General features: G+C 35.6%; 1 long non-coding RNA gene and 2 other non-coding genes across 3 annotated transcripts in view; all 3 read right to left on the reverse strand.

Annotated features, from left to right (window-relative positions):
- Positions 1-6,123, reverse strand: part of LOC147952739 (uncharacterized) — a 142,184-nt gene extending 136,061 nt beyond the window's left edge. Inside the window, exon 1 of the long non-coding RNA XR_015613673.1 lies at positions 4,844-6,123. This is a non-coding gene — a long non-coding RNA (uncharacterized LOC147952739). The remainder of the gene's footprint in view (positions 1-4,843) is intronic.
- On the reverse strand, positions 3,129-3,202 carry TRNAW-CCA (transfer RNA tryptophan (anticodon CCA)). The gene has a single exon. It is a non-coding gene; the product is annotated as a tRNA-Trp (tRNA).
- TRNAP-UGG (transfer RNA proline (anticodon UGG)) lies at positions 3,342-3,415 on the reverse strand. Its single transcript has one exon. It is a non-coding gene; the product is annotated as a tRNA-Pro (tRNA).
- Positions 6,124-10,759: the final 4,636 nt, after the last annotated feature.

Raw genomic sequence — 10,759 nt, forward strand, 5'->3', positions numbered from 1 at the left:
TCCCATGCAAAAGAAGAGAATCCAAGGCAAAGGCGAGAACAATCAAATTAAAATTTCTTCTTTTTCGGAGGGATTGCAGGTCTTCTTAATCGTCTATTCGGCACAAGAAAAAGCCTTTTTCTTGTGCCGATTCTTCTTGTATCAAAATAAGAATCCTTTTTCTTCCTAATTCGTCAAAGATTACTATTTCTTCTTTATTCGGGTCTGTCTCTTGGACCTCTTTTTCTTTTGCTTAGGTTTAGCCGAGGTAGTGGACAAACAGAGGGGAAGAAAATATGGCGGGGGAAAAATTTCTTGTGATTGTGAGCAAATTGCTTGGCTTGTTTAATTAAGTTCAACTTCAAATTTACAGAAATTTTGCAAAAAAAAAGTAAACTCTTCCATTGAAGGTTTTTTTATTTTTAGGCTAGTTGAATAGTTTTGATTAAGGTTTTATTAGTTTATTACTCGAAACTAAATCAAGGATTTTCAGGATACTTCCTTCGTGGAATAAGATATTGGATCCTCGAGTGATCTCTTTTTCTTGTTGCTTCATAAGAGTGAATCGAATAGATTCAATTCGCGTTATAAGAGTAAAATAAAAATTCCGCGGGTCCTTTCCGCTCTAATCAGATAAAGGGGGGTAAGGACCCGCTAAGCTCCTACTTTTTCATGTTTACAATCTGGTCCCTCCGATTACTATAGAGATGAACCCAATCCAGAATATGAACCATAAAAGAAAACACCTACTAAACCAATCACAGCAATACCAGCTACAGTACCTATCAGCCAAAGAGGAATTCTTCCAGTAGTATCGGCCATTTCCCCTACTTTCCTCCACATTTTATCAATTGGTCATGCTAGAGACAAAAACAGTCATGGGTAGTTATAAGGATGGTATCCTTCCAAATGGGATAAGAGAATTCTTATTAGTCTCTTTCTTTCTCTCAATTGAAGAAGTAATTGGAAAATAAAACAGCAAGTACAAAAATGAGTAATAAACCCCAGTATAGACTGGTACGATTCAATTCAACATTTTGTTCATTCGGGTTTGATTGTGTCATAGTTCTATAGTTGGAATTTGTTTTATCGTTGGATGAACTGCATTGCTGATATTGATCCCAAGAAAAAAACAGTAGGTACAGCTAGTCCGTGAATAGCCAGCCATCGCACTGTAAAAATAGGATAGGTTCGATCTATGGTCATTGAGGGCCTCCTAAAAGGATCTACTAAATTCATCGAGTTGTTCTAAAGAATCAAAACGGTCGGTTATTAACGGAATTCCTTGTCGGCTTTCCGTGAAATACTCGTTTGGCCTAGGACTTCCAAACACGTCATAAGCTAAACCCGTACTGACAAATAACCAACCCGCAATGAATAGGGAAGGTATAGTAATGCTATGAATAACCCAGTATCGAATACTGGTAATAATATCAGCAAAAGAACGTTCTCCCGTGCTTCCAGACATGCTGAACTCCCAAAATTTTTGTACATTCAAAAAAGGAATTGATTCCGTAAAAGATGGGATCGACCAGTAAATAGAAAATTACTGATATTTCATCCTTGTGAGATTGTCAATTTTGTACCAAAGGTGTATTTTGAGTATACCGAATTAGTATAGCTATCCTTCCTATGGCACAGCAATCTGGTTTTGCCTGGTTCCGAAACATAATTACTTTTTTATTTTTTTTTTTGTCTATAGGTAAGCTATATGTTATTCAAGGCATCAATAGAAAACCCCATTTTTGTAGGTTCTACTTACTTTTCATTGGCTTCGGAATAATAGAGTAATTCGGAATAGCAGCCAAAATCTTGGGAAAATCTAAGTTAATGATCAATAGGTTTGGATAAATAATTTAGGAAGGATATTCTCATACTGACACAATACAAGGACAAGTATATGTGAAATCTATCCTTTCATAATTCGTAATTCATCCTTGTATTGTTTGTTGGATTAGGTCTAACTTTCTTGACCAAACTGCGAGCGCGGAACTTTACGAGATGAAATAGGGAAAGACAGAAGATAGAATAGAACTTAAAAGGATAATTGAAGTGACTCGTCTTCGAATCTACTTTGGTTGGAGTTCGAAAAAGGAATAAAAATAAAGTAAATTCAAGGAAGAGCTTTCTTTTTTTTTTTTTTTTAACAGCCCCTTGGCAGGTCGTGGAATGCTTTTGTTCTCCTCTTATTCCATATGGAATACAATCAGTTAAAATAAGAAGGAATAGGGGAATATTCGATCGTTCACTCCAAAAAGAGGGTCCTATTGAAAAAGAAATTATCCAAAATAGAAAGAAGTTTTTTTTTTCAAATTCAATTGTTTATTTATCTCTTATTCAAAAATTTCCCTGAAAATTGAATTTCTTTTTTTCATTCAATGGGGTTAGATGATCTAGTTCTTAATATTATTACTTTACTCAATTGACAAATTCCACAACAAATCTCTTGATTCGGAATTAGGGACTCATGTATCATCTGATGAATCCACTTTCTTTTACACTTCTGTATCTTACTCTATCTTGTTTTTTAGTATTATCTAAAATAACTGATGAATTATGAATTTTCCATAACTTAGGTAAATGCTTTACCAACATATGTAGTGTAGTAAAAAAAAATAAATGGAATTTAACTCTTTCATGCTTACTTTAACTAGTTATTTTGGTTTTCTACTGGCTGCTTTAACTATAACCCCAGCTCTATTTATTGGCTTGAACAAGATACGCCTTATTTGAATTGACTGAATAATTATAATTCAGAAAAGAAAAATCTTTCTTTGGGATTCCTGGCATTCTACGACTCTTTTCCAGACTAATTAGGAATTCTTTTCTTGGTCATTGAGATTCGTGGATAATTTAGAGTACTATTTAGGGATAGATCGTACCTCTTTTTTTATCCCCTCGAACAAATCGAAATGATTGAAGTTTTTCTATTTGGAATCGTCTTAGGCCTAATTCCTATTACTTTAGCGGGATTATTCGTGACTGCGTATTTGCAATACAGGCGTGGGGATCAGTTGGATCTTTGATTGAGTCATTTTTTTTTTTTGATTGACCTCCTCCAGACCAGAGAGGAGGTCAAATTGAAATTGGAGTTACAATTCAATTTTGTTAAGTTATTTTACTCTGCTTCGACATAAAATAGATGGAATCACGCTCTGTAGGATTTGAACCTACGACATCGGGTTTTGGAGACCCGCGTTCTACCGAACTGAACTAAGAGCGCTTTCATTCATTCAAAAAGAAAATCTTTTTCTATTCCTAATGTATCTCACGTACGTATAGTCTCCACAAATTCAAGTTATACCCACTTTACTTTAATTGATCTCGTCGCTACTGCCTATAAAGAAGAAAGAAGTAATAGGTAGGGATGACAGGATTTGAACCTGTGACATTTTGTACCCAAAACAAACGCGCTACCAAGCTGCGCTACATCCCTTTTCCAAATTAAATTGTTGTACAATGCCATTGTACACAATTCCTGTCTTCTTTTCCACATCATAATTTTCTTCTTCTTTCTTTCTCTATCTATATATAGAACCCTCGTGTCATTTCTTCTTTTTGGTCTCATATAATTAAGGAATTATATACATATAAAATCCAATATAATTTCGCCTATAAAAGAAGGATTACTTTTCCTTGGTAATATATAGGAAGAAGGGGTCATCTTTTTCTTTTTTAGGGATAGGAAAATTTCGTCGATATGGTTCATTTTATATATAGCATAACAATCTTGGGCAAGAGTTTATGATCATATATGTATTCCAACAAGGAAGGAGGATTTTCAATGCGGGATATAAAAACATATCTCTCTGTAGCACCCGTGCTAAGTACTCTATGGTTTGGTGCTTTAGCAGGTTTATTGATAGAAATTAATCGTTTATTCCCAGATGCTTTGTCATTCCCTTTTTTTTAATTCTAGTTATTGCTATGGGAGGGATAGATTTCTTCGTGATATGACAAAATTTGATCCTTTTCAATCTTTTTTTAGTATCGGAAGGAAAAAGAAAGAAAGATGGATTGGGTTGAACCTCAGAGTCATTAAAAATTTGGTAAACCCCATTTTTGAAAATAGAAATTCAATTTAAAGGGGTACCCAAGCTAAATAAGGCCTCAGAAATCAGAGCATAGAAAAGGCGGGGCTGGCTAATTAAATGAAAGGATTTCGAACCAAAATCTTTGCTAATTCGACAAGGATTGTATTCTTTAATTATTTCTCTATTTTTTATTACTTAATTAAAGAATAAAAAAAAATTATTCTAATGAATTTTATTCTTCTTCTTCGGATTCAAAATAGAAGAATAAAAGAATAAGTAGAAGAATTAAGTTAAGTCAATCCAAAAAGAAAAGGAGGTTCATGGCCAAGGGAAAAGATGTTAGAATCAGAGTTATTTTGGAATGCATCAGTTGTGTTCGAAAAGGTGCCAATGAGGAATCGACGGGGATTTCTAGATATAGTACTCAAAAGAATCGCCACAATACACCCGGACAATTAGAATTCAAAAAATTTTGTCGTTATTGTCGCAAGCATACGACTCATCACGAAATAAAGAAATAGGAACATCGTGTGTTTGATCTTTCCAAACAACAGAAAGAGTAAGAACTTCATATTTAATATATAAAGAAAACATAGTATAGAATACAAAATACAAATCAACTCATCTGATTTCCGGTAGATATTATTTCATATGTATAGAGGGTATTCATATACTATAATATGAATCAAATAAGATATGGATCAAAGAAAAACTACTTCTTCTGGATCCTAAATTAATAAAATAAAGAAGTGAATTTTCAAATTTTCAAATTTTAAATAAGGAATAAATCATGTATACATCTAAACAACCTTTTCTTAAATCTAAGCAACCCTTTAGTAAATCCAAGCAAACTTTTAATAAATCCAAGCAACCCTTTCGTAAATCCAAGCAAACTTTTCGTAAATTCAAGCAACCTTTTCGTAAATCTAAACAACCCTTTTCGTAGGCGTCCCCGGATTGGCCCGGGAGATCGAATTGATTATAGAAACATGAGTTTAATTAATAGATTTATTAGTGAACAAGGAAAAATATTATCGAGACGAATAAATAGATTAACCTTGAAACAACAACGATTAATTACTCTTGCTATAAAACAGGCTCGTATTTTATCTTTCTTACCGTTTCGTAACTATGAGAACGAAAAGCAATTTCAAGCCCAGTCAATTTCAATAATTACAGGTTCTAGACCCAGAAAAAATAGACATATTCCTCAATTAACGCAAAAGTACAATTCCAATCGAAACTTAAGAAACAACAACCAAAATTTAAGAAACAACAACCGGAACTTAAGTTCCGATTGTTGATGTTTTATTCGAATTCGAAAGGGCCAGACCTATATATATTATAAAGAAAGTAATCCAGCTCGTTGATTCCTACCACTTAATCTTAATTTATTGTATCTTCCCGGAGTTCCCTCTCCGGGAATTCATCTTTTATTATTCCAGTATATTACTTTATTTATACCTTTAATTGATGATCTTTATTTTATTGGAAATCGTGTAAAGATTATTTGGATTTGATACAGCTACTTGTGCAAGCATTTTACGATTAAGAATCAATTTCTTCTTGTACAGGTTGTGTATTAATTTACTATAACTATCGAATACTTTATATACCCGCGTTGCTGCGTTTATCCGAGTGATCCACAAACGACGAAAATCCCTCTTTTGCCTACCTCTATCTCGATGAGAGGAAACAAAAGCTCTTTTTACCTGTTGGGTAATCATTCGATTAAGTCTTAAATGAGCCCCTCTAAAGTTTGAGGCAAATGAACGCATTTTTTGTTCGTCGTCTCCGGGCTATATATCCTCGCGGAACTCTGGTCATTGAATCAAATTAACCTTAATGAATAACTAATGATTTCTCTTCTTTTAGCACCCTTTTTCTCATTAATAACAAAACTAATTATTCCGATATATAAAATATTAATTCCAATGGCTTTTGCTATAGTAACCTTCCCAACCACGATTTTTTTATTCCACTCCGTTCAGTTATTTCTATACGAAATAACAAATTCATTCTAATAATACTAAAAAAAATAGTGGGTTCCATCGTTTCTATGGTTCCCTTTTAAACGGTGAGGCCCTCTCTATACACCGGAGCCCTTTCTTTCATCAAAAGGTTATTGCGAACTTGTATAGTCCACATTCTTTGGCTCTACCTATCCATTATAGAGTAAATAGCTCTTTTCACAATAAGAGTTATCCATACAGTGACGGTATTTAATTATGAAAGTTGGCTAAGTAGCTGACCCTGTTAGTCCGTTCTTTTAAGATAAAGGAGCATAAGCCTTTTTCTTTTTATTACTATTTCCTCCGCTTAATGGATAACCATTTGCTACCAATGGGAGAATTGCTTCTTATTTCCAATTTAGATAATTGGATTTGCACCAAAGGAAACCATAAATTCCATATACCATAGAAATCTAGGATAGAGAAGCTATATCCTATTCATTGGTACTAATCATGGATACTTCAATTTTTTTTATATTTGTTTGAAGTCATGATCTGAACGAGTCGCACATACACCCTAGCACATGTTCCTCGACGCTGAGGGCATCCTTTAAGCGCGGCCGTTTTTCGAGCATTTCGTATTGGCTGTCTTGCGTTTCTAATAAGTTGTTTAACCGTCGGCATGTTGTATGTATATAGAAAAAAATGGATTGGTTTAGATCCATCTTAACCTGATGATTGCTCATCATGAAGTCTTTCTATTTTCTATTAAATCGAGGAAAACACGAATTTAGCTGTGAAATAACTTTACAAGAAATCCGGACACTACCATCCTTAAACATTTCTGGAAACCACACTGGATCAGTATCGCAGTGCTTGTCAATCATTTCATCCCCTACAATATCGACAAGTCCATAAGCTTTGGCTTCGTCTGCTGACATAAAAACATCCCTTTCCATGTCTTCGGATACAACCCAAAAAGGCTTGCCTGTTCTTACTGCATAAACCCTTGTGATCATTTCGCGAACTTTGTGTAACTCTTCTACTTCTAGTAAAAATTCTGGTGTCCTTGCCCGATAATAAGCACTAGCAGGTTGGTGAAGCATAATCCTCGCGTGAGGGGAATGCTATACGCTTGGTGGGTTCTCCTCCAGCAGAATGAAGGACGCCATGGAGGCGGCTATTCCGAGGCATATTGTATATATATCTGGTGTCACCGTTTGCATCGTATCAAAAATAGCCATTCCTGAGATTAGCCACCCGCCTGGGGAGTTTTATAAACAAAAAAATATCACTAATTCCATCTTCTATACTCAGATATACCATGAGACCTGTAATATGATTCGTGATCTCGCAACGAATCTCTTGACCTAAAAAAAGTGTCCTTTCTCGATACATAACATTGTATAAGTCAACCCAAGTCGCTTCTTCATCTCCAGGAATCCGGTAAGGTACTTTTGGAACACCAATGGGCATATTAGATTAATATTATTAAATTTAAGTAAGAAAAACCACACTTTAATATGGAAACGTAAGAATGGAACAGAAAGAAAGAATCCGCAGTTTATTGTCTTAATTTTTATTCTTATTCTATATGAATATTATAGATTCTATTAATACGTAGATTGAAAGGTTATACATATAAGGAATGTAAGACAGATTGAATAAAGAAAAGGGAATGGGTGATTTGAATGCTAAACAAAGAGGGGTAGCGATCTATTCTTCGTTTTTTCCAAATTGGCCAAGTTACCCATTGCATATTGGCACTTATCGAGTATAGAATAGATCTGCTTCTCTTTCTTCTTATGAACAGAATTGGCTTCTTATTTTTAATGGAATGAAATAAATATTCGCGCTTTCTGACACAGAATCCCCTAGAAGGGTTAGGTACATAGGATATGGATAGTCTTTTTCAATGCGATAAAATAAAGCGACATCGTGTCTATTTTTCTTTGCTAAAGGGGTATTTCCATGGGTTTGCCTTGGTATCGTGTTCATACTGTCGTATTGAATGATCCGGGTCGATTGCTTGCGGTGCATATAATGCACACAGCTCTAGTTTCTGGTTGGGCTGGCTCAATGGCTTTATACGAATTAGCAGTTTTTGATCCCTCTGATCCTGTTCTGGATCCAATGTGGAGACAAGGTATGTTCGTAATTCCCTTCATGACTCGTTTAGGAATAACGGATTCGTGGGGTGGTTGGAGTATTTCAGGAGGAACTGTAACAAATCCGGGTATTTGGAGTTATGAAGGTGTGGCAGGTACGCATATTGTGTTTTCTGGCTTGTGTTTCTTGGCAGCGATCTGGCATTGGGTATATTGGGACCTAGAAATATTCTCTGATGAGCGGACGGGAAAACCCTCTTTGGATTTGCCCAAGATCTTTGGAATTCATTTATTTCTTGCAGGGGTGGCTTGCTTTGGCTTTGGGGCATTTCATGTAACGGGTTTGTATGGTCCTGGGATATGGGTATCCGATCCTTATGGACTAACTGGAAAAGTACAAGCTGTAAATCCAGCGTGGGGTGCAGAAGGTTTTGATCCTTTTGTTCCGGGGGGAATAGCTTCTCATCATATTGCTGCGGGTACATTGGGTATATTAGCGGGCTTATTCCATCTTAGTGTCCGTCCGCCTCAACGTCTATATAAAGGATTACGTATGGGCAATATTGAAACTGTACTTTCCAGTAGTATCGCTGCTGTTTTTTTTGCAGCTTTCGTAGTTGCTGGAACTATGTGGTATGGGTCAGCAACGACCCCAATCGAATTATTTGGGGCCTACTCGTTATCAGTGGGATCAGGGATACTTTCAGCAAGAAATATATCGAAGAGTTAGCAATGGTTTAGCCGAAAATCTTAGTTTATCAGAAGCTTGGTCTAAAATTCCCGAAAAATTAGCCTTTTATGATTATATTGGTAATAATCCGGCAAAAGGGGGATTATTCAGAGCAGGCTCAATGGACAATGGGGATGGAATAGCTGTTGGATGGTTAGGACATCCCGTCTTTAGAGATAAAGAAGGACGTGAGCTTTTTGTACGCCGTATGCCTACTTTTTTTGAAACATTTCGGTTGTTTTGGTAGATGAGGAGGGAATTGTTAGAGCAGGACGTTCCTTTTAGAAGAGCAGAATCCAAATATAGTGTTGAACAAGTAGGTGTAACGGTGGAGTTCTATGGTGGCGAACTTAATGGAGTAAGTTATTCTGATCCTGCTACTGTAAAAAAATATGCGAGGCGTTCTCAATTAGGGGAAATTTTTGAATTAGACCGGGCTACTTTGAAATCTGATGGTGTTTTTCGCAGCAGTCCAAGGGGTTGGTTCACTTTTGGTCATGCTACCTTTGCTTTGCTCTTCTTTTTCGGACACATTTGGCATGGCGCTAGAACATTGTTCCGAGATGTTTTTTGCTGGTATTGATCCAGATTTGGATGCTCAAGTGGAATTTGGAACATTCCAAAAAGTGGGAGATCCAACTACAAGGAAACAGGCAGTTTGATACACATTGTTATAGTATCTTTCACCTCTCTTTTTTGATTTGACATGGGAAACATCTCCCATCCTTTCTTTGACTCTTTTTCTTTCTTTATATGGGAAATTATCCCAAATGACAAATGAATAGGTGTGGAAGTTATAATTGTAAATAAACCAGGATCGAATCTATGGAAGCATTGGTTTATACGTTCCTTTTAGTTTCGACTTTAGGGATAATTTTTTTCGCTATCTTCTTCCGAGAACCACCTAAGGTTCCACCAACTCCAACTAAAAGAATAAAATAATTTCATTTAAGTAAGAAGTCCCCCTATCTGGGAGACTTCTTACTTAAATTAGTCTCCGTGTTCTTCGAATGGATCTCTTAATTGTTGAGAGGGTTGCCCAAACGCGGTATATAAGGCATACCCAGTAAAGCTTACAAGTAAACCAGATATGGAGATGGCGACTAAAGTTGCTGTTTCCATTTTTATAGAATTTCAAGATTACAATGGATCTACGAAAAGATCGTGTATTTACAACTACAACGGAATAGTATACAAAGTCAACACCAATGATTAAATAGAATTTATGGCTACACAAACCGTTGAAGATAGTTCTAAACCTAGGCCAAAACGAACTGGTGCAGGTAGTTTACTGAAACCCTTGAATTCGGAATATGGGAAAGTCGCCCCGGGTTGGGGGACTACTCCTTTTATGGGGATCGCAATGGCTTTATTCGCTATATTCCTATCTATCATTTTAGAAATTTATAATTCTTCCGTTTTACTGGACGGAATTTTAACCAATTAGGTTTCTACTAACTAAAACTAGGAAGTCAGAGTTTTTCCATCCAAAAAAGCCTTTCTAGTTTAAGATCTACATTTCTAGATATTATGGTAGTTCGACCGCGGAATTTTTTTGTTTCGGTATCTCTGGAATATGAGTGTGTGACTTGTTAGAATTGATCCTATTGATAATACATAGAAAGGGCCTGTTATCTCTATCAAGATGATTCTAATTCGTCAGATATTATTTATTCTAGTATCTGGAACACGAAATAGATAGAGTGGATCAAAAAAAAATGGAACTATGATTCATACTCACTATTAAGACCTCGCAACCAGACTGAAAAATTCAAGTAGTTCTTAAATAAAAATAAAAAAGAAATTTTCTTCCTTCCAATTTTGTTTGCCCAAAAGACAACTTTTTTTCTCTCGATTTTGTCGAGTCATTACACTGATTCAATAAATGATTATCAAGCGGTTCTTATTCGAAGAACCCTTGCCTTTTGTTTAGCTTGAGACTAAATCATCGTGGCT

The sequence above is a fragment of the Triticum urartu genome, unplaced genomic scaffold (genome assembly GCF_056163025.1).
Source record: "Triticum urartu cultivar PI428250 unplaced genomic scaffold, HENAU_Tu73 scaffold2, whole genome shotgun sequence".
Taxonomy (NCBI): Eukaryota; Viridiplantae; Streptophyta; class Magnoliopsida; order Poales; family Poaceae; genus Triticum; species Triticum urartu.